This window comes from Pleurodeles waltl, chromosome 5, assembly GCF_031143425.1.
Source record: "Pleurodeles waltl isolate 20211129_DDA chromosome 5, aPleWal1.hap1.20221129, whole genome shotgun sequence".
Lineage (NCBI taxonomy): Eukaryota > Metazoa > Chordata > Amphibia > Caudata > Salamandridae > Pleurodeles > Pleurodeles waltl.
In genome coordinates, this window is record NC_090444.1 from 1,377,449,910 (window position 1) to 1,377,474,322 (window position 24,413).

The following is a 24,413-nucleotide window of genomic DNA, read 5'->3' on the forward strand; positions in this document are numbered from 1 at the left end:
AGGGCAAATTTTTGTTTGTGTATTTTTTTTGTTTGTTTGTTTTTTTAGAGATGGGGAGCGGCCCATTAGGCAAGGGTTGCTCCCCTTGGGGGCAAATTGTATTTAGACCATTTCTGCCCCTCTTGGGGGCAGATCGGCCGATTTTAGGTCAATCTGCCCCCAAGGGGGCAGAAACCACTAGGCACCGGGGATTTATTTTTTTGGGGCGCCAATGTCACGCAGGGGAGGGCCCCCGTAGGCAAGGGTCGCTCCGGGGTGGGTAGGGGGGTGGCGGGGAAAAGTTATTTTAGGCCATTTCTGCCCCCCCGGGGGCAGAATGGCCTATTGTTATTAGGCGGATATGCCCCCAGGGGGCGCAGAAACCTCTAGACGCAAGGGCAAAAAATTTTTGGTGTTTTTTTTTTGTTTGTTTGTTTTTTTAGAGATAGGGAGCGGCCCATTAGGCAAGGGTTGCTCCCCTGGGGGGCAAATTGTATTTAGACCATTTCTGCTCCCCTTGGGGGCAGATCGGCCGATTTTAGGTCAACCTGGCCCCAAGGGGGCAGAAACCACTAGGCACCAGGGATTATTTTTTTTGCGCCAATGTCACGCAAGGGGAGCGACCCCGTAGTCAAGGGTCGCTCCCGGGGAGGGGTTGAGGGGTGTGGGGGGGCAAATTTATTTTAGGCAATTTCTGCCCCCTCCTGGGGCCGGCTGAGCTAAAGGTAGGGACTTTGCAAAAAACACGTGATGTGTCCACGTTGTTTTTTGGGCCATTTCCATTCGTGGGCGCTAGGCCTACCCACACAAGTGAGGTACCATTTTTATCGGGAGACTTGGGGGAACGCTGGGTGGAAGGAAATTTGTGGCTCCTCTCAGATTGCAGAACTTTCTGTCACCAAATTGAGAGGAAAAAGTGTTTTTTTAGCCAAATTTTGAGGTTTGCAAATGATTCTGGGTAAAAGAACCTGGTCAGAGCCCCACAAGTCACCCCATCTTGGATTCCTCTAGGTCTCTAGTTTTCAAAAATGCACAGGTTTGGTAGGTTTCACTAGGTGCCGGCTGAGCTAGAGGCCAAAATCTACAGGTAGGCACTTTGCAAAAAACACCTCTGTTTTCTGTCAAAAATTGTGATGTGTCCACGTTGTGTTTTGGGGCATTTCCTACAGCGGGCGCTAGGCCTACCCATACAAGTGAGGTATCATTTTTATCGGGAGACTTGGGGGAACGCTGGGTGGAAGGAAATTTGTGGCTCCTCTCAGATTCAAGAACTTTCTGTCACCGAAATGTGAGGAAAACTTGTTTTTTTAGCCAGATTTTGAGGTTTGCAAAGGATTCTGGGTAACAGAACCTGGTCAGAGCCCCACAAGTCACCCCATCTTCGATTCCCCTAGGTCTCTAGTTTTAAAAAATGCACATGGTTTGGTAGGTTTCTCTAGGTGCCGGCTGAGCTAGAGGCCAAAATCTACAGGTAGGCACTTTGCAAAAAAACACCTCTGTTTTCTGTCAAATAATGTGATGTTTCCACGTTGTGTTATGGGGCATTTCCTGCTGCGGGCGCTAGGCCTACCCATACAAGTGAGGTATCATTTTTATTGGGAGACTTGGGGGAACATAGAATAGCAAAACAAGTGTTATTGCCCCTTGTCTTTTGCTACATTGTTTCCTTCCAAATATACGAGAGTGTGTAAAAAAGACATCTATTTGAGAAATGCCCTGTAATTCACATGCTAGTATGGTCACCCCGGAATTCAGAGATGTTCAAATAACCACTGCTCCTCAACACCTTATCTTGTGCCCATTTTGGAAATACAAAGGTTTTCTTGATAGCTATTATTCACTCTATATTTCAGCAAATTAATTGCTGTATACCCGGTATAGAATGAAAACGCACTGCAGGGTGCAGCTCATTTATTGGCTCTGGGTACCCAGGGTTCTTGATCAACCTACAAGCCCTATATATCCCCGCAACCAGAAGAGTCCAGCAGATGTAACAGTATATTGCTTTCAAAAATCTGACATTGCAGGAAAAAGTTACAGAGTAAAACGTAGAGAAAAATTGCTGTTTTTTTACCTCAATTTCAATATTTTTCTTTTTCAGTTGTTATTTTCTGTAGGAAACCCTTGTAGGATATACACAAATTACCCCTTGCTGAATTCAGATTTCTTTCTACCTTTTAGAAATGTTTAGGTGTCTGGGATCCAGCATTGGTTTCACACCCATTTCTGTCACTGACTGGAAGGAGGCTGAAGGCACAAAAATCATAAAAATGGGATATGTCTGAGTAAAATGCCAAATTTGTGTTGAGAAATTGGGTTTTCTGATTCAAGTCTGCCTGTTCCTGAAAGCTGGGAAGCTGGTGATTTTAGCACCGCAAACCCTTTGTTGATGCCATTTTCAAGGAAAAAACAACAAGCCTTCTTCTGCAGCCTCTTTTTCCCATTTTTTTTAAAAAAACGAAATTTTCACTGTACTTTGGTTCATTTCTTGGCCTCCTTCAAGGGAACCCACAAAGTCTCGGTACCTCTAGAATCCCTAGGATGTTGGAAAAAAAGGACGCAAATTTGGCTTGGCTAGCTTATGTGGACAAAAAGCTATGAGGGCCTAAGTGCGAACTGCCCCAAATTGCCCAAAAAAGGCCTGGCACAGAAGGGGGAAAAGGCCTGGCAGCGAAGGGGTTAAGACTTGGCTTCAGTCGTGTCTCAAAAAAACTAATAAAAATAGAAAAGGAGGCAGGGTACTGTTACCCAACACGCCCTATCTGTGGTGCAGGGGTTTCCCAGAGTCCCTCCTAAGGCTAGAAAGCATTTTTTTTTTAAATCATCACAAAAATCACTACTGTTGCGGATTTTGCTGTGATTTAAAAAAAAAAATAAACATGGGGGGTCTCCCGTGCTTCTAAGGGCCACCCCTCCTAGGCTAACTATAGCCTCTGGGACTTCCACCTTCCTTCAAGTATAAAGTATGTGGTGGTGCTGTGCAGCCACCGGGTCCTTGGGAACCATCACCTCCCCGGGGCAAAATACTTCAATAATAATTCGAGGGTTCTCCGGACCCCAAGAGGCCCCGGGCACTGGCACCTCCACGGAGCTTAAAATTAATAGGATACAGTGGGCATGTGACCCCCCAATGCCCTGAAGACCACCACCTCCCTGGAGCAAAATACTGCTAGAAAAATAGGGGGGGTCCTCCGGACCATTTCTGGACACAGGGACCATCACTTCCACAGGGCTACAAAATTAAATAAGGAGGGGTTCCATCACAGACCCCCTGCCCTGGGAACCACCACCTCCCCGGGGCAAATTTTAAATGATGAAGGGGGATAGCAGTGCCCCTCTTCTGGAGTCATACATGGCCCTGGAGACAGCCACGCACCCCCAGGTCTGGCTCCTACTACCTCCTGAGGAACCCACCCTCGGGAGGTAGCTGTTTGATTTTGCTTAGTGGGAGCTATTTTTTTTTATTTTGTAGCCCTGGGGAGGTGATGGACCCTGGGGCGCGGGTGACCCGTGCGCCCCCCCCATATATTTTTTTTATGTTATCCCGGGGAGGTGGAGGTCCTCAGAACTGGGGGGGTCCACTCTGCTCCCCCCCCAATTTTTTTTATTATGTAGCCCTGGGGAAGTGGTTTTCCCAGGTGGTCTATGTCGCCCCTCCATATATTTATTTAATGTAGCCCCATGGAGTTAGTGTTCCCTGGGGCCAGTGGGGAGTATGTGTGGCCTCCCTAGGAACTTATTTTATGTAGCTCCAGGGAGGTGGTGGTCGTCATGGCCTGAGGGAGTCTGCACACCCCCTAACTATTTTTAATTTGGTGCCCCTGGGATAGCCATGTGTGGCGAGGGGTTAACTGGTTTTATGGGGCTCTGTGGCCAACCCCTACCATGCACAGCCAAAGGCGGAGTTGGGCGGTTATACAGAGTTGGCCGATGGCCACACGCGGAGGTGGTTGGATTACCGTAAAGTAATTAAATTACTTTACGTTTAAAAACCATAGAAATTCACTGAAAAAAACAAAGGTTACGGGAACATTATAGTTAGGAAATAGAATTAAAAAACCATAGAAATTCACTTAAAAAACCAAAGGTTACAGGAACGCTATAGATAGGTTGTGAATTTACTCGCACGAAACCATAGAAATTCAGCAGTTATAGTAATGTTTATCTCAAGTAATTATACCTTGTGCCCTAATGTAACTATAACTCACACCCATCCCATGCACTGCTAAATACCACACTCATAACATCTTTGATAATATAATTGATAAGATCAGTAAATTATTTGAGGAGAAAATTGTGCATGTCATAGCGAGTCATAGTTAGCGTTGGGCATGAGTTATAGTTACTTGAGATAACCATAACTGCTGAATTTCTATGGTTTTGTGTGCAGAAATTCAGACCCGAACTATAACGTCTCTGTAATCTTTGTTTTTTTAAATGATACATATACGTATACACATATATACAGTATATATATCCACACACACACATATATGCATACTTACATTCAATGATGCAACCAAAGTCACTTGTTATGTAAAACCTCCCAATGTAAAGATACTCTCAGTATTACTGTGATTTAAGGACTCCTGATGTCATAGCATGCAAGGTAATAACTCAAACTATGTCCAGAACATCATGACTAGGTTTATCTTCAACTGGCCAGCTCCGTCTTGCAAAGGATAATTATCCCCCTGTCTCATGTTATAACAGGCAAATGAAGGTAATTTGCCAAACAATGCAAGGAGCACACATATTTAAAGGCATCTGTAACAATAGTGTGTCTACTGAGAAATTATACAACTTCCATGTCCCCAAAACAGGGCTGCAACTTGTACAGAAATATAGATCTACTTTACAGGTAAAATAGATTGTTGTATATAGATTGGGAAGGCAAGGCAAATATGTGTCCTTTTGGAAATGATAAAAAGTAAAGTAAGGTTTAAGAATGCGTTCGGTAAGCTATTTTGGCCATAAATCTGTGGTCTGGTACATGTAAATGTAAATTAGCATTTGTATAGCGCACTACTCACCCGTTAGGGTCTCAAGGCGCTGTACTCATACCGCTATGGAACCCCTCCTGGCTTTTCCCTGTGAGGCGCCCACTCCTGAGCACCCCCAGGGTGAAGCCAGGCATCCAAGCGCTGTTGGGGCCGTTGTGGAGATTAAGCAAGCTATTGCCCAGAGTTGCAGAGTGGGACCCATGAATTAGATTAGGCACCGAGGCGAGAATTATCTGGTCAAGGGGAATTGAGCCCAAGACCTGCCGAAGCGGGACATCTGGACCTACATCTTTGTCTGTCTTCCGCAGCCCTATTTAAACCAATGAACTTCAGGGATTCTTACTGAGCATTCCCTTGATCCTAGCAGGAGCCAAAGGCAGGCTGGATTATTGAGAAATTAAGGTAGCTCTCGTCACACCAGTACGACTAAAAGGCCTGGGGTGCTGTCACAGAGCTAGACACATTAGTCCTAATTTCAGTAAGTGCAAACATGCTTCTATGCCATAGTTCTGTTGGCATTTCACACTCACCTATCCTTGCTGGCGCCAGGATAAAGCAACAACAGACCTGCAGGCAATGTTAGCTGCCTGGTGTAACTCTCAAACAAAACCAGGCATTTTCCTGACAGCATGTAAAATGTGGTTGCCATGATTGCTTGCAAAACAGTACTAGCCATACTGTTAAAGACAAACACATGTTGGAGGTGTGGCCTTAATTGCATTACATATTTTTTAACATCAAGCCCAAGAACCTCCACCACAATCCCCAGAAAGCCATGTCCCCAAGACTCATGCATGCTTGCCGTGCACAACCCCCACTGTTTGTGAGTCTAGATATTTCATGGAATTGAATGGAGGCTGCAGCAACGGATATCCCTGAACACTGCAGCACTGGACCTCCCTTCAGATTGGATATTTCATAGGAAGTAACTTTACCTGGACTAAGAATGCTCCCAGGAGAATGCAAGCCCATCATTGCAACACATATCACTACATTGTGGTATTTTACAACATGTTTTTCAAATGCCTACAGGTACATTGCATTAGTATATTTATTATACTAAATACATTTGACGTGTAGTATAATATGTATAAATTTCTTTTACTGTTTTTGTGTTTTAAGGAAATTATGACAAAATAAGATTAAACACAAAGGGCTCTCTTTACATTTGTTGCACTTCCACATGTAAATCCACACCAACCCCTAGGTTTAAATATCCTCAAGAATGGAATTCACCATTTCAATGAGGACATTTACATATAGATATGGGGCGTCATTATGAGTTTTGCAGTTATACGGCCAGGCGGCCATATTGGCAGTGTTACAGATCATTGTATTACGAGTCAGAAAGGCAGGACTGCCAACCACCAACCAAAAAAGATAGACCAGCAGTGCCGCGGAGGCCTGGAAATAGGCGGTCCAACCTTCAGCCCCTACAGCACAGTGACCTACCACTGAATGTAGTCCAAAGTTGTAGTGGCAGGCACCAATGGCGGTCAGCCAATGGCAGTCTGAACCATGGTGGTTCGTGGTTGCCAAAGTAATACCCAATGGTGCATTGGATGGATTTGAAAACAACACAGCTGACACACGTTGCCACACTGGACAAACCAGCAAAGGGCACTATAGAATACACCCCTACACACACCACAATCCTCTGAATTTTCACAGCAAGACCCAGCAAGACAGAGAAACATTTTCCAATACTCCACAGGTAGTAGCCACCATGTTTTTACCATCCCATACAACACCCTACAAACACTTTTGTCCAGTCACACCCTTTTGCACTTTCGCTCCTTAGTAGGTCAATGTCACTCTTTTTTCTCCACCGTGTTATGGTAAAACAATCCCCATTTTTCAGAAGATGAGTTAACAGTCATGGTGGATGAAATCATAAGAGTAGAGCCACAATTGTAGCCCATGTCCACACACTCATCTCAGTAGGAAAATGGAAATATAGAACAGGATAGTCGACAAAGTGAATGCTGAAGGCACCGCCCTGCTCACAGAGGAGGACATCAGGAAGAGGTGGAATGAACTCAGGTGCAAGGACCATTCATTCCTTAGTCACGAGGCACCAGCTGCAGGCCAAGGAGCCTGGCGGTGACCCTCCCATTGCTCCATTACATCTCTTTCCTAGAAGGAGAAGGTTGTGGCCTTCCTGTGTCCTGAGGGCTTGACAGGAATACCTGGGGGAGTGGAGTCTAGTGAATTTTTTTGTGCTGTGACTCACCAGCTCCACAAAAAAAGTCACAAAAATGCCATGTCATGTATGTTCACTGCTCACCTTTTGCCACCTTTACTGTCACTCCACTCACAAGCAAAATGTCCACCAGTCAAAAGGCCCCTTTATGGCATCTCACAATTAAAGTTGGCTTAACTGGGGGAATAACATAGTGTGTGTAGTACAGGGAGTTACATGAGCACCACTCCCAGCAGGCACTGTTCTACAGCTCCAAACACCAGACTCCAAATACCCTTGTTTTAAAACCCCAATTGAAGTGTACTCACCTGGGAGGATAAGATTTGTATAGTGTGTGTAGTACAGGGACTGACATGACCATAACTCCCAAGAGGCACTATTACTCAGACTACCAGCACAGAGTTTCTTTCTCTAAGTACCCTTGTATCTTAACTCCCAATTATAGTGTACTCACCCGGGAGGATAACATTTGAATAGTGTGTGCAGTATAGGGACTGAAATGACTGCTAAGGCCACAAGGCACTCTTACTATTACTCCACTCAGCCAGCCCAGTGTCCTCTTCTCCAAAGACCCTTGTTTGTGTACTCCCATTTGAAGTGTACTCACCTGGGAAGATTACTTTTGTCAAGTGTGTGCAGTACATGGTCTGACATGACTCCAACTCCCAGCAGGGACTGTTACTGTTACTCAGACCACCAGCACAATGTTTCATTCTCCATATACCCTTGTATGTTAACTCCCAATTGTAGTGTACTCACCTGGGAGGATAATGTTTGAATGGTGTGTGTAGTACAGGGACTGATGTGACTGCTAAGACCAGGAGGCACTATTAATCCGTTTAGCCAGCCTAGTGTCCTCTTCCCCAAAGACCCTTGTTTATGTTCTCCCAGTTGAAGTGTACTCACTTGGGAGGATAAAATATTTATAGTGTGCATTGTACAGGGACTGACATGACTGCTAAGGCCAGGAGGCATTGTTACTGTTACTCCACTCAGACAGCCCAGTGCACTCTTCTCCAAAGACCCTTGTTTGTGAACTCCAAATTGAAGTGTACCCACCTGGGAGGATAAGATTTGTATAGTGTTAGACTGGGCATCCTTGGCGTGGTCTCCCCTAACATTTTGCCTCTACTTCCCAGGTTGTTTCTGTGTGCTAGACTCTCTTTTTTTTTTTTTTTGTTACTCTGGGCACTTTACCACTGCTGGCCAGTGCTAAAGTGCAAGTGCTCCCTATGTAAAATTGTATGTATCGGCTTTTCCATGATTGGCTTATTTGATTTACTATTAAGTCCCTAGTAAAGTGCCCTAGAGGTACCCAGGGCCTGTAAATCAAATGCTACTTGTGAGCCTGTAGCACTGGTTGTTCCACCCACATGTGTAGTCTTGTAAACATGGCTCAGACCTGCCACTGCAGTGTCTGTGGGTGCAGTTTTAAACTGCCAGTTTGACTTGCAAGTGTACCCACTTGCCAGGCCTAAACCTTCACTTTTTTAATATATGTAAGGCACCCCTAAGGTTGGCCCTTGGTAGCCCATGGGCAGGGTGCAGTGTATGTTAAAGGTAGGACATGTACTGTTGTATTTTACATGTCCTAACAGTGAAATACTGGCAAATTTGGTTTTCACTGTGCAAGGCCTATCTTTCTCATACTTTAACATGGGGGCTACCTTTAAATATTATTAAAGTGTAGATTCCCTTTGAGAGCAGATAGAAATTTAGAGTTTGGGGTCTCTGAATTCACAATTAAAAATTATGGGGGTTATTCTAACTTTGGAGGAGTTGTTAATCCGTCCCAAAAGTGACAGAAAAGTGACGGATTTACCACCAGCCGTATTACGAGTCCATTATATCCTATGGAACTCGTAATAAGGCTGGTGGTATATCCGTCACTTTACCGTCACTTTTGGGACGGATTAACACTCCTCCAAAGTTAGAATAACCCCCTATATCTTTTAGAGAAGTTGTTTGTTAGACTGTTAGCTTGAAAATGCCACTTTTAGAAAGTAGGCATTTTCTTGCTTAAACCATTCTGGGTCTCTGCCTGTTGGTGGATTCCCTGTCTGGGTCAGTTTGACAGTTGGGCTGTTTGTGCATCTCCTCTAGACAGTGACACAAAGGTGCTGGGGTGTAGCCTGCATATCCTGATGAGCCATCTGTGCTAGAGTGGAGGGAGGAGTGGTCACTCACACATGCAAGGGCTGTGCCTGCCCTCACACAATGCAGTGTCCAACCCCCTGGTGTGTGTATGGGGCCTGGTCTGGGCAAGGCAGGATCTAGTGAACAACAGAGAATTTCCTTTGAAGTTTGTCTACTTCAAAGGCAGAAAGTAGTTGACCCAAAACCCCAGACTTTAGATCACCTCAAGATCACTTCTGGATTCAAGAGAAACCTCTGCCAAGGAGAAGAGCTGAAGAGGTGAGGAGAAGTGGTGCCGCTGCCCGTGACTGTGCTTTGTTGGGCTATCCTGCAGTTGATGCTTCTGGCTGTGAAAGGGGACAAAGACTGGACTTTGCTGTGCATTCCTGCTTGAGAAGTATGTCCAAGGGCTTGGAGTAGAGCTTGCCTCATTTTTTGAAGCCTCAGGGACAGCAAAGGCTTCACCATCCAGTTTTGAGTCTGCATGCTGTTGACTCTAGCTTGCCAGAAGGTGCCATTCCAGTTCCTGGGCCCCTAGAAGTGAATTTCTGGTAAAATCCTGTGAAACAATGCCGGACAACACCGTGCAACTTCGCTAAGGACGCTGCTGCATGGAACTCGCAACGCTGCCTGCACCTGAAGCCGTGGACCTTGCAGGAGCGTTACGACCCCAATGACCCCCTAGGGCTCGCTTCGCCACAGCTCCTGATCCTACATGACTTTGCTGAGAGCGGAGTGCCGTAGCACTGATGTTCGTGACACCGGACTCAGTTGTGGCACCTGTGACCCGTGACTTGAGCACAACCCCTTGAGGTTGCCCCGCAACATTGAGACTTCACCGGACTTCGTCTCTGCTGGATGTATGAAGGCACCAACGCCTCGCAACTGATGCCACCTCACTTCCACCGCTCTGCAGTAAGGACCAGACACCTCTTCACAACTCCCCTGCTCCTCTACCCCGCAGCAACAGAACCGCCCCCGCCTCGGATCCAGCGATGCCTCGCTCCCCGACTGTAACGCCCTACTTTCCACACTTTTTGCTAAGGTACTGTACCTGGGGTCCGTGGGACTCCGTAAACGGCACCAGTGGTGTCGCATTGTGGGAAACAAATCCGTCATGACGCTGCTTAACATTAAATTGCAGCATTGATGCTTCTAGGTAACATTTTTGTGTTTTTAATTGCTAAAATCATATTTGTTAACTGTGTATTGTGGATTTTTGTCATATTTGGTCTTGTTTATTTAGATAAATATTTACTATTTTTCTTACCCTGTGTTGTGTCATTTTGTAGTGGTCCACTGTATTACTGTGTGTGTTGGTATAAATACTAAGCACATTATCTATGAGTTAAGCCTGCCTGCTCATGCCAAGCTACCATGGGGGTGAGCGGGAGTTAACTGAGTGTGCTTCTCCTTTACCCTGACTAAAGTGAAGGTCCTTGCTTAGACAGGGGACAACCTGACTGCCAACCAAAGACCCAATTTCTGACATATAGTGTGTGTAGTACAGGGACTGACATGACTGCAACTCCCAGCAGGCCCGGTTTCTGTAACTCCAAACATCAGCACTGTGTTTCCATCTCTACCTACCCTTGTTTGTGAACTTCCAACTGAAATGTACTCATCTTGGAGGATAAAATTTGTATAGTGTGTGTACTAGAAGGGGTGATATGGCTGCAACTCCCAGCAGTGCCAGTTTCTGTAAATCCAAACATCAGCACAATGATTCCTTCTCCAAATACCCTTGTTAGTGAACTCCCATTTGAAGTGCACTCACCTGGGAGGATAACATTTGCATAATGTGTGTAGTAGAGACAGTGACCTGACTGTAACTTCCAGCAGGCCCTATATCTGTAACTCCAACCACCAGACTAGTGTTCACTTGCCCCAATGCATCTGTTTGTGAACTCTCAAATTAGGTTTACTCTCCTGGGAGAATAACATTCTTCAAGTGTTGAGAAGCAGAGGGAGTCACCTGACTGCAAAGCCCAATAGGCCCTGTTTTTCTAACTCTAACCACCAGCACAGTGTTCACTTGCCCAAATACATCTGTTAGTGTACTCACTGAGAGGAGAACATTGGTCAAGTGCGTGTACTAGAGAGAGTGACATGACTGCAACTCACAGCAGGCCCTGTAGGCAAACAGAAAAGTGAATGGTATCACCAGCACGAGCCTTATCACATAGCAAACAAAAGAAATCCAACATCACATAAACCAAGGTACAGACAGAGGGCATTACAACAGTCCCTGATCACAGGTCCATCATGATCCAATGGCCATGCATCTGGTGGTATGACACAAACATATGTCAGTGTTGTGGCACTGGCACTGTGGCCTGCAATGATGAAAAACATCTACAGCTACATAGAGGTAATACAAGAAGAGTGTTTAGCCTATATATAGGGTGAATGCGTTGCTTACACCTGATGACAACATATTTCATGCCCACATGATCACACACATGATGCAATCGGCCCAATACAACACACTAAACAAGTCCAATGTGCACTTCTGACCTTCCACCCGAACACTGTTCAAGCTATATTGGCACAGATCTCATAAACCCCAAAATTGTGACCTACATTATCTGGAACAATCCCTGTAGACTTCATATGTCGGAACTTCAACAGACACCTGCTAATGTCACCACTCTGAAATGCCCACATGAAGATGTCATGGTGAAGGTACTTGTACAAAGACAAAACAAAGAGTATAGGCTGTGAAAAAATACCTATTACACAAATCATATGACAAGCATCCGGAAAGGAATCCAATGAGACTGACACAGAAAAAGTAGCTACATCAAGGTGGGGATATGTCAAAGGCTAACACTTCAAGCACCCTTTGGCTGAATATTTGTAGGAGGCTGGCCTGGCTTATAGTGGGTACCTTGTGGTACTTACACCTTGTGCCAGGTCCAGTTATCCCTTATTAGTAGATTAGAGATGTTCTAGCAGCTTAGGCTGATCGAGGTAGCTATAGCAGAGCAGCTTAGGCTGAACTACGAGACATGCAAAGCTCCTACTATACCACTTATATCATATAGCACTATATCATAAGAAAACACAATACTCAGAGTTACTAAAAATAAAGGTACTTTATTTTAGTGACAATATGCCAAAAGTATCTCAGAGGATATACTCCCTTAGGAGGTAAGTAATATACACAAAATATATGCACACAAACCAAAATCGGGAAAGTAACAGTTAGAAAAGTAGTGCAAACAATGTAGAACACAATAGAATGCAATAGGGAGGAATAGGCCTAGGGGCAACACAAACCATATACTCCAAAATTGGAATGCGAACCACGAATGGACCCCAGCCCTAGTGTAGTTTGTAGAGGGTCGCCTGGAGTGTAAGAAAACACTAAGGCCCATATTTATACTTTGTTAGCGCTGCATTTGCATCATTTTTTTACGCAAAAGCGGCACAAACTTACAAAATACAAATACAATTGTATTTTGTAAGTTTGCGCTGCTTTTGCGTAAAAAAGCGCCACAAATGCGGTGCTAAAAATGTATAAATATAATATGGGCCTACGGGTGTCCAATATACCCCACCCCAAGACCCTGAAAAGTAGGAGTAAAGTTACCCTACTACCCCAGAAAGACAGTAAAGTCGTGATAGGGGATTCTGTAAGGACAGCAACTGACTGCAAAATACTGAAGACGGATTCCTGGACCTGAGGACCTGTAAAGGAAGGGGACCAAGTCCAAGATTCACGCAAGTGTCCGGGGGGCAGGAGCCCACTAAACCCCGGATGAAGGTGCAAAAGGGCTGCCTCCGGGTGGAAGAAGCCAAAGATTCTGCAACAACGGACGGTGCCAGGAACTTCTCCTTCTGTCAGAAGATGTCCCACGGTGTGCTGGAGAATGCAGAGTTGTTTCCACGCAGAAAGAACACAAACAAGCCTTGCTAACTGCAAGTGTCGTTGTTGAGGATTTTGGGTGCTGCCAGGGCCCAGGAAGGACCAGGAGATCGTCCCTTGGAGGAGGAGACAGCGGGGGCGCTCAGCAACATGAAAAGCCCATGCAGAAGCAGGCAGCACCCGCAGAAGCACCTGAACAGGCACTTAGAAGATCTGAGAACGACGGTCGACTCAGGGCAACACAAGAGGGTCCCACAACATAGGAGTCCAACTCAGCGAGTTGGGCAATGCAGGACGGAGTGCTGGGGACCTGGGCTAGGCTGTGCACGAAGGAAGTCTTGCAAAAGTGCACAGAAGCCCGAGCAGCTGCAGTTCATGCAGTACACAGGATTACTGTCTGGCATGCGGAGGCAAGGACTTACCTCCAACAAATTTGGACAGAAGGACCACTGGACTGTCGAAGACACTTGGACTCAGCTCCTGTGTTCCAGGGACCACGCTCGTCAGGATGAGAGGGGACTCAGAGGACCAGTGATGCAGAAGTTTGGTGCCTGCGTTAGCAGGGGAAAGATTCCGTCGACCCACGGGAGATTTCTTCTTGGCTTCCAGTGCAGGGTGAAGGCAGGCAGCCCTCAGAGCATGCACCACCAGGAAACAGTCAAGAAAGCCGGCAGGATGAGGCGCTACAATGTTGCTGGTAGTCTTCTTGCTACTTTGCTGCAGTTATGCAGGCGTCCTGGAGCAGTCAGCGGTCGATCCTTGGCAGAAGTCGAAGAGGGAAGTGCAGAGGAACTCTGGTGAGCTCTTGCATTTGTTATCTGGTGAGATGCCCACAGGAGAGACCCTAAATAGCCCACAGAGGAGGATTGGCTACTGAGAAAGGTAAGCACCTATCAGGAGGGGTCTCTGACATCACCTGCTGGCACTGGCCACTCAGAGCTGTCCATTGTGCCCTCACACCTCTGAATCCAAGATGGCAGAGGTCTGGGACACACTGGAGGAGCTCTGGGCACCTCCCCTGGGTGGTGCTGGTCAGGGGAGTGGTCACTCCCCTTTCCTTTGTCCAGTTTTGTGCCAGACCAGGACTGGGGGGATCCCTGAACCGGTGTAGACTGGCTTATGCAGAGAGGGCACCATTTGTGCCCTTCAGAGCATTTCCAGAGGCCAGGAGAGGCTACTCCTCCCAGGCCCTTCACACCTATTTCCAAAGGGAGAGGGTGTAACACCCTCTCTCAGAGGAAATCCTTTGTTCTGCCTTCCTGGGATTAGGCTGCCCAGGGGAGCAGAAACCTGTCTGATGGTTGGCAGCAGCAGTAGCTGCAGTGGAGACCCCAGAAAGTTAGTTTGGCAGTACCCGGGCTCTATGCTGGAGACCCGGGGATGCATGGAATTGTCCCGCCAATACCAGAATGGTATTGGGGTGACAGATCTATGATCCTAGACATGTTACATGGCCATGTTCGGAGTTACAATAGTGACGCTACATATAGGTATTAACCTATATGTAGTACACGCGTGTAGTGGTGTCCCCGCATTCACAAAGTCCGGGGAATTTGCCCTGAACAATATGGGGGCATCTTGGCTAGTGCCAGGGTGCCCACACACTAAGCAACTTTGCACCTAACCTTCACCAAGTGGTGGTTAGACATATAGGTGACTTATAAGTTACTTATGTACAGTGTAGAATGGCTGTGAAATAACGTGGACGTTATTTTACTCAGGCTGCAGTGGCAGTCCTGTGTAAAGTTGGTCTGAGCTCCCTGTGGGTGGCAAAAGAAATGCTGCAGCCCATAGGGATCTCCTGGATCCCCAATACCCTGGGTACCTAGGTACTATATACAAGGGAATTATAAGAGTGTTCCAGTGTGCCAATGAGAATTAGTAAAATTAGTCACTAGCCTGCAGTGATCATTTTAAAAACAGAGAGAGCATAAACACTGAGGTTGTGGTTAGCAGAGCCTCAGTGATACAGTTAGGCACCACAAAGGGAACACATACAGGGCATATTTTATGAGCACTGGGGTCCTGACTAGCAGGATCCCAGTGACGCATAGGCAAAAACAAACATACATACAGTAAAAATGGAGGTAACATGCCAGGCAAGATGATACTTTCCTACAATATTGCAGAGTATAAGCTCCCCAGTTGTTGCTAAAACACTCTACTCCACACATTCTAACAACTACAGTTGTTTGTACAGTCAGTCATTACATCACATGATATACTTACACTCATGAAAAGTAGCTATTGATCAGATCTTCCTGCAAGTCAGCTCCTTCCTTTTCACCACTGTCATCCTCATTTTGCATTTCATGAGTTTCACCCAGCAGCACTCCAGGCTCCCTCTCCTCTGAGATGTATGGGATATTCCATCCCAGAGCAATGTTGTGGAGCATGCAACATGCCACAGTGATCTGACACACCTTTCCGGGTGAGTAGAGGAGGGTTTCACCAGTCCGGTCCAGACACTGAAATCTGGTCTTCAGGAGCCCAAACGCTGGCTCTATTACCCGCTGTGTTGTTCCATCAGCCTCATTGAAGCATACTTCCCCTGGTGTAGTTGGATTCCTTATTGGTATCAACAACCAGGGACGATTTGGATATGCACCGTGTCCTATTAAGGAATGGAACTTATGTGCATCAGTGAGCCCGTCTTTTCAGGATTGTAGCACCATACATTGCACACACTCAAAAAGGACAGATGTGACTTCCCAACCAGCCAGGCCCTCTCTAGGCACAGTTGTGACATCAGCTGGGGTATAGTGCTGTTCCTCATTATGAAGGAATCATGGGCTCAACCTGGATTAAGGGCACAGACCAGTGAAATGTAAAGATCCACCTAAGAGACAACTTGCACTTTGATGGAATGGAAGTTCTTTGTGTTGCGGTATACTTGTTCATTGGCATGCAGTGGGACCAAGCCAACATGTGTGCCATCAATGGCCCCACCACATGTGGGATACATGCAAAATCTTAAAAAGTCAGCCTTCACTTGGCCTAAATCCTAATGTCTGGGAAACTGGATGTAGCTGTACAGGTGTTTCAACATTGCTGAGAGGACATCCGTCAACACCAGACTGAACATAGGTTGGGACACGCCAGCTGACAGGGCCACTGTATGTTGGAAGGACCTTGTGGCTAGGAAGTGCAATACTGACATGACTTGTACAATGGGTGGTATGCTGGGTTGATAACTAGCAGCAGGCATCAGATCTGGCTCCAACTGATGACATATGTCCACTATTGTTTGCCAATTCAGATGATACAGGAGGATTATATGGCATTCTTCCATGGTCTTACGGTCTGGCAGTGGACGGCAGACAGGTGCTTGTTGCATCCTCCCTCTCCCTGGGTACCTAAGTATGACAAGAAATGAGTTCAAACATTAGTCATTGTGTCCACAGCAACATACATGATGCATGTCAATGATATTATATGACAAGGCATTTCAGAAGGGATAGACATTGCAACAAGGACACATCACAGCGGCAAAGAACACAAGGATCAAATGTGACACCCATGATTTTCCACACGTGTCCTCAATATGTATCTGGACCAAACTCAAAAATGTGTATCACAATTGTCCATCGAAATGTGACAGGGTATCCTGATTGCAAAAATGACCTTCGGCTGGTGTGGACTGTGCCCCACTGTTAAATGCCATCTGTGCCCTGCAACATTCTACAATGGTGTTTGAGTAGTAGGACCTAAATGACAAGACAGGATAAACCTGTTTGTGTGCTCAAAACAACATTTTTGGAGCTATTGCATTTTGTGAAACCCAGTACCACATTTCATAACCTCTAAAATGGCAGCTGCCTGACCTCCTCAACTGAACATTAGGACCACCTGCGACCGCTGAAAAAAGTTATCTTGATGTTAGGCAGTTACAACCTGGGTGAACACAGCCATAGTCTAACATTGTTGCCAGTGGTGGTCGCGGGCCAATGGCTGTGTGCAGCGGTGGTTATGACCGCATACATGACAGACGTGATCGTCATGTTCTGCAGATTAACTTACTTGACTCCTGACACTGCTGCCAGACCTCATGACCTGAGCTGCAGTGTGCTGCCTCTTGGAGCAATCATGCCATGTCCAGCATGTGATAGGACCCCTGCCTTCTCACCAGAGGAGCTGGAGTATCTAGTAGATGGGGTCCTACCCCTGTATGAACAGCTCTATGATACACCAGAGAAGCATGCAAATACCTAATGTGCACAGTTTTCATTGTACTTCACCATCCTTTCCCTTCTCACAGGCTAGAATGTAGCTATGTGTGGCAGGCTGACTACCCATGTGCCTGTTTTTGCTGTTTGTGTGGCATCAAAGGGATGTATTGGTGGCCAGTGCCATGGAAAGCTCAGTCACATTGTGTTGGGTGAGGGTTTTGGGCTCCTACATCCTCCTTGTGTTGGATGTACATAGGTAGGTGAGGAGACATTACTGCTGTCCACTGACATCTCCTTCATGATTATTGTAAATGTCAGACAACATTTATCTGCATGACAACATGAACTGAGTATGCATGTTGTATGAGTCAGATGAGAGTAATGTGAGCAATGTATATGGTGCCACGGAGATTTCCAAACACATCTGCACTTGCTAAACTGTTATCTGGAAGGCATATCATGACTCACTCTGTCCTTCAGGTTGCCACACACACCATGTGCTAAATTGCTGCTGGCTACATGATGTACTGTCATCCATTGAAGTAACAGGAATGGAGTGTCATGTAGGTTCAGTCTGCTCAGCATGCAGAGACCAGGGCCTGGCAAATGTATCTCCCAGTATAAGTCCTAGTCTAGGCTGGGGTGGAGTCACTGTTGCTATGCAACTGTGGCACTGTGCCCACTCCCTGTCCCCCAGCAGATCCTGTCATGTGGCAAATATAAGGCTCTGGAATAAGATCCTGCCCAGAATGCCTCATTCCTTTGATTAGATTAGGGGTGGGCACAAAGATAAGTCATTAAGCTAGCACGTATGTGCACTTAGCATCATTGTCAATGTGTGTTTTGACTTATTTCAGGTCTCTTACTCCCACAGCCCTCTTGTCACCTTCCCACAGGGTCATATTTGTACTTTACAGGCTTATTGCATAAATGACAGACCCACAGTGCAGACAGTGAGTTGATTCCTGGGAGGCCATGATATATGGTTCAGTAGTTTGGTCACATAGCAGAAACTGTACAGCACATGCCTTTGTTTGCTGGATACCATCTCTGTAGGATAGACAAATATGTCCAAAGGATTTTTTTTGTGGCACAGGTACATACCACAGAACCCATCCCCTGAAGAAGCATGAGTCTGCATTTGTTAGTTTACATGTCCACATATGGACAAGGAAGGCACTTTCTGTACCCACCATGCCAGTCCCTTCATTGTTACCCATGTGTAATGTTTGAGTTTGTACTCTGGCAGTTGCCTGTAGAGTCTGTATGCAGGGAGTCATTCTCACAGAGTGTGAATGTGATGGTCCATTCATGCTTATCCTTCAGAAGCCACTGAGGTGTGATGTATTTCATACTGGCTCACTTCTCAGTCAGGTTGCTAGAGCATGGCCTACAAAATGTCAGTAAGCTTGCTTAGTCATTGAAGGGCTTGAACAGGATAGTCGGTTAGTCTGCAGATGGAGAAATGTATGTCTATAGTCATGTCCCTGTACTTATTGGCTTGTATATGTCACATTTGGAGAGTTCTGACAAATAGAAAAGTTCTAGCTTTATTTTACTGATATGTATGTGACTCTATCATTTGTGATGAAACATGTGATCATTATCTCTTGATTTGTCTTTTGCATCCATCCAGGTTAACGCCCATCAAAAGAAGGGATTTTGGTGAGCCACAGCCAAGAAGATGCAGACCCTGGGGCTCCACAGCTTGCGGAGTGCCCACTGCTGAAAAAGGTGGGTGAACCTGAGGCACTGGGCCTGGAAGATTGCAGAGGTCCTGCTGGGGATGTCCTCCCAAAGTGGACAAGGTGCCCATTGGACCATCAGCCCCCTAGTGGCCTGACAGCTCCCCCTGACAATTAGGGATGAACCATGTGTCACACAGTAGATGAGTGATTGCTTGTGTAGAAACGTCATGTGGTGCATATGGATGTGCCTTGCATATGGATCAGGGACCTAGGACACAATTGGGTGAAATCCACAAACCACTTGCTCTGCAGGGATGATATATGGCTGGGTACATTGATCAATCAAGTACTGTTTGTTGTTGTAGTGTGTGTATTTTCCATGCAACAGGCCACTAATCCTTCATGTTCCAGTCCAAAGGTAAGTGGGTGATGGATCACTGTTCTCTGCCATGTGTCTGGGTAAATGTGCATAAAGGTATATGCCACCCAGAAGCTAGTTGTCTTCAGCATATGATGAGTGCTGGTGCCTCACTGCAGTCTGAAATGTGAATATGTCCAACATAGATGTGACAGGGCTTACATTGTTCTTTGGCAGCTGCTATAGGTCAATACTTCCCCTTGGTAAGTGGGGAGCGCCCATTGACATGATTTATGTCCCATCACTGTTGCCAAAATTCCTTGTGCCTACATGTCAGCATGTGTCCCTTTTTTCCTTTGCAAAACATTTGTAAGCTGCAGTTTCATGCATGGTCTACCTATGTTCATGGGATGATGGCTATATTCCCTCACCTATATGTGAATGGCAAACTATTTCTTGAATAGTACATTTACAATTGGGACATATTTCATGTTGTGCCACAGACAGCAGTGTGTCACCATTGTTTATTGGCTCACACATACTCTCACTGGTCATAGCATGTCATTTGGCATGTACAACTGTAGTAGCAATGCAGAACATGACAGGTAGGACTAGAGTTTAGAGCCACAATATGAATATCTATGCTATTGACGTGGCATCATGTGGAAAAGTGCACTACGGATGTGTAATGGGTGAGGTTTATGCCTTGACTGTTGGCCATCATCATGCAGTGACTTGCAGTGATGTTGAAATCACATGTGTTTGATACATTTCTTCATCCACATACATCTGTTAAGTCCGCTCAAAGTGTGGTTTGAGGCTGTTAACATGCAGGACCATTCAAGGGATTCCTGGGAGGCCACAAGTCCACCAGGTAGGTGACTTCACTCTTGCACTCTACCACTCCAGATTGCCCAATCCACTTGTCCTGGAGCGCCCTAGGCTCCAGTGGCACGATCACCCACACTTTCTGTCCAGGTTGAAACTGGACCATAGTGGCATTCTGGTCACACCACTGTTTCATGTCTTCCTAGCTGGCTTCCAAGTTCTCTTGTGCAAGAGCTCTGAAGCAGACAGTCCGGTTTCTAAAAGCCAGCATGTAACTGAAAACATCCTGCAGAGGTTTACTGGGGGCTTTCTCTAAGCTCTCCTTTAACAGACTCAAAGGTCCCCTGACAGGGAGGCCATAAAGCAACTCAAAAGGACTAAATCCAAGCCCTTTTTGAGGCACCTCCCTAAAGGCGAACAAAAGGCATGGTAAGAGGACGTCTCACTTATGCCTCAAGGGCTCTGACAGTTCCAGGATCATACCCTTTAAGGTGCAGTTGAACCTTTCAACCAGACTATTGCTTTGGGGGTGGTAAGGAGTGGTGAACTTATACATTACCCCACATTCCTGCTACAGATTTTATATAAGTAGATATGAAGTTGTCACCCCTATCAGATACCACTTTCTTGGGGAGCCCCATGCGGATAAAAACCACCATCAATGCACGACCCACCCCAGGGGAGGTGATTGACTTCAGCGAATAGCTTCTGGGTACTGAGTGGCATGGTCCACCAAGACCAGGATAAACCTGTTGCCCATGGCTGTCTTGGGATCCAGAGGCCCCACAATGTTAAAACCAACCCTTTCAAATGGGGTATTAACCACAGGAAAAGGTTGGAGGGGAGCCTTACATTTCCCCCTACTCTTGGCACTTGCCTGACAAGTTTGGCAAGACCTACAATGTGCATCCGAGTGCCTGTGCTTTAGGGGCCAGTGAAAGTGGGTGACAAGCCGTTCAAAGGTCTTGTCCCGCCCCAAATGTCTAGCTAAAGGCACGCCATGAGCCAGACTCTGTAGAAGGATCTGAAGCACTGGGGTACCACCAGCACATGGGCTGGCACAGGCTTACCAGCCTTAGGCTCACTCAATATAGGAGGCCATCCTCCCAAGAGATTAGGTGTGATCCTGGCTCCTTACCAGCCACCTGGTCTGCAGCCTGCTGCTACAAACCCTCCAGAGTAAGGCATACTCTCTGTACCTCACAAAATCCCTCCCTGGTGGGTCCCTCTTCCTGCTGCCACTGTGGTAGCTCAGGGACCTCCCCCAGCTCAGCCACCTGTTCCCTATATGCTCTGAGACATCACCCTCAGGCTAAGCTCCCTCCCGGGCCATGGGAACTTCTAGGGTCAGTTTCCTACACCCCTTGCCCTTCCTCCTACTGGCAGACCTCTGGGCCACTGTTTCAGGCTCCAGGGGCTTCTGACCACCCTGACGGGCTGACATTGAATGGGTAGATACATCTACCCAACCAGGCAGACCCAATATCTCCAAGTGTGACCTGTGTTCCACCTCCTTCCAAGGGGAATCCTCCGGGTCATTGCCAAGCAAACAATCTACAGGCATGGTTGGGCTCACAGCTATTTTCAAGAAACCTGAGACACTCCCCATTTCCAGGGGAACCTGTGCCACTCTGCACATGTTCTCTGAGTTGTCCACTGCAAGTATTGGTGAAGTACACAGGGGTTTATCTGCTCTTCAGACACCAGGTAACTCTTCACTGTAGTCACACTGTCTCTCAGAGCCTCCAACCTCTATCCATTGATGGTTAGCCACTGCCTGTACTTATTACTGTTCTCAGGCAGTAGGGTTCTCTGGACCATCTCACTGTCTCCTAGTGAGACAAGGGTCATCTAAGTTGGTGCCCACCCACCAGGAACCAACTCCTCCCCAAGCGCAACACTGGCCAAACCCTGTGACTGAGCACCAGTGGGCGCCGGTGTACCCTTGGGACATTTGGTATCCCCTCTCACATGACCCACCTGGTCACATCCGAAGTACTTAGGGAGACCCACTTCCACTGGATTCCGTTTGGATAACCATGGCTTCTGGGGTGCTGGGAATCCTTACTCTGGGAACTAGGCTGGGGCCCTTTAGAGAACTCCCCCTGTTTACACTTATCTCACCCCTTCTTCTGAGAAGGGCCCTGCCCACCCTTGGTGTGGTCTCCCCCATATCTCTTCTGGACCCTGGTGCTATCCCAGTGGTCCGCTTCCTGCATAAGCTTCCTGGGGTCAATCAACTAGCTGTCAATCAGGTACTGGCGCAGCTCTGGAAAACAAAGACTGTACAAGTGCTCCCAAGAAATTAAATTGTAAAGCCCCTCATACGTTGTTACCTTACTGCCCTTAACCCAACCGTCCAGCGATCTGCAAAAGGAATCTACACACTCCAACCAAGTTTGGGACTCTTTCTCTTTGTAGGACCTAAACTTGTCCTTATACTGCTCAGGGGTCAGACCAGATCTTGTGAGTTGGGCAGCCTTCATTATGGTGTAGGTGAGTCCCTGAGGATCCCCAAAGGATGTCAGAGTGTCACTCCCCTCTACCTCAAAGTGCTTCCACAGACCCACCCTGCCTCACACCCCTTGAACCACAAATATATGCCATCCTCCCTCTTATAGTCCTTCACTAAGTCTTTAGGAATTTGTACCCTTCTCTCAGACTCTACTGAGGTATTTCTGCCACCATCCCTACTGAACTGACTCCTCTGATCCAGCTACCTCAAGCTGAGCTCATGAGCCAACAGTAACCTTTTTCTTCAATGGCAAGTCTCTTCTCTTCTAGCTCCCTTTTCACCCTAAACTTGTCTAATTCCAACTGCTGAGCCCTCTCTGCCTGTCTGCCCTGCAACTCTTCAGGAGTCAGACCCTTGGATGACACACTGCTACCTGCCCTGGAGACTCTCTCCCTGGACAAAACATGACCACCCATTATACTATTGTGTAAACTGTACACCTCCTCATCCTCATTCTCCTTTTCTGTGTGGCCCCCAGCTTCCTGGGCTGTCACCCAGGTTCTCAGTGCTGTCTGCAGCTCCTCCTTCCTGGTGGACCTCTTAATGGGACAGGCAAGACAGAATTGTTCCAATTGAACAACTGTGTAACTTTCTAGTTTCCCTAATTCAAAAACAGCTCCAGCTGGTGCATCTCCAAACTGAGACATGATGGCAAATCAAAAATGCATAGTTCCAGGGCAGTAAAAGAGTTCCCAATGAGAAGTTCAAGAATCAATATAAAGATCACCAAAAATATGGAAGGAGAAAAAACAAGTCCAAAAAGAGCAAAAGCAAGTAGTATGCGGTTATGTATTGGTCTGCACTGAAAACAATAGTGTACAATTAATCACTGTATGTCAAGTACAAATACAAGTCCAATCCTTGCCGCTGGTCGCCATGTTAGAAATGGGGGCTTTGGTTGGGGGTCAGGTATCCCCTGTCTAAGCATGGATCCTCACTCTGGTCAGGGCAATGGAGAAACACACTTAGATAACACCTGCTTACCCCCTTTGGTAGCTTGGCAAAAGCAGTCAGGCTTATCTCAGAAGCAATGTGTAAAGTATTTGTACCAACACACACAGTAATACAGTGAAAACACTACAAAATGGACACCACACCAGTTTAGAAAAATAGGTAATATTTATTTAAATCAAACAAGACCAAACCGACAAAAATCCAACATAGACAAGTTAAAATATGAATTTTCAAAAGACTCAGGGGCATATTTATACTCTCTTTGTGCCACATTTGCGTATTTTTTCTATGCAAATGCGGCGCAAACTTAACTCCATATTTATTTTGATGTTAGACACGTCTAGCGTAAAAATACTGGAGTTTGCATAATTTTTTGGATGCATAAACCTACCTTGCGTAGACGTTCCCATCTAAAAAGTGGTGCTATCCCCATAGCGGCATATTTATCCCCAGTGCAAAAATGACGCACAAGGGGGATCCCCCATTATTTAACACCTGGGTCAGACCAAGCGTTAAGGGACTTGTAGACCCATTTCCATGGTCAAACACTATGGAATGGGCCCACAGGTGCCCACCCTAAGCCCCAGGAACACCCTCACCCAGACCAGAGGGACACCAGAGGATGAGGGACCCCATCCGAGGTAAGTAGGGTAAGTATTTTTTTTAAATGCCATTGGGGGCCCTAACATGGGGTCCCATGCATGGCACT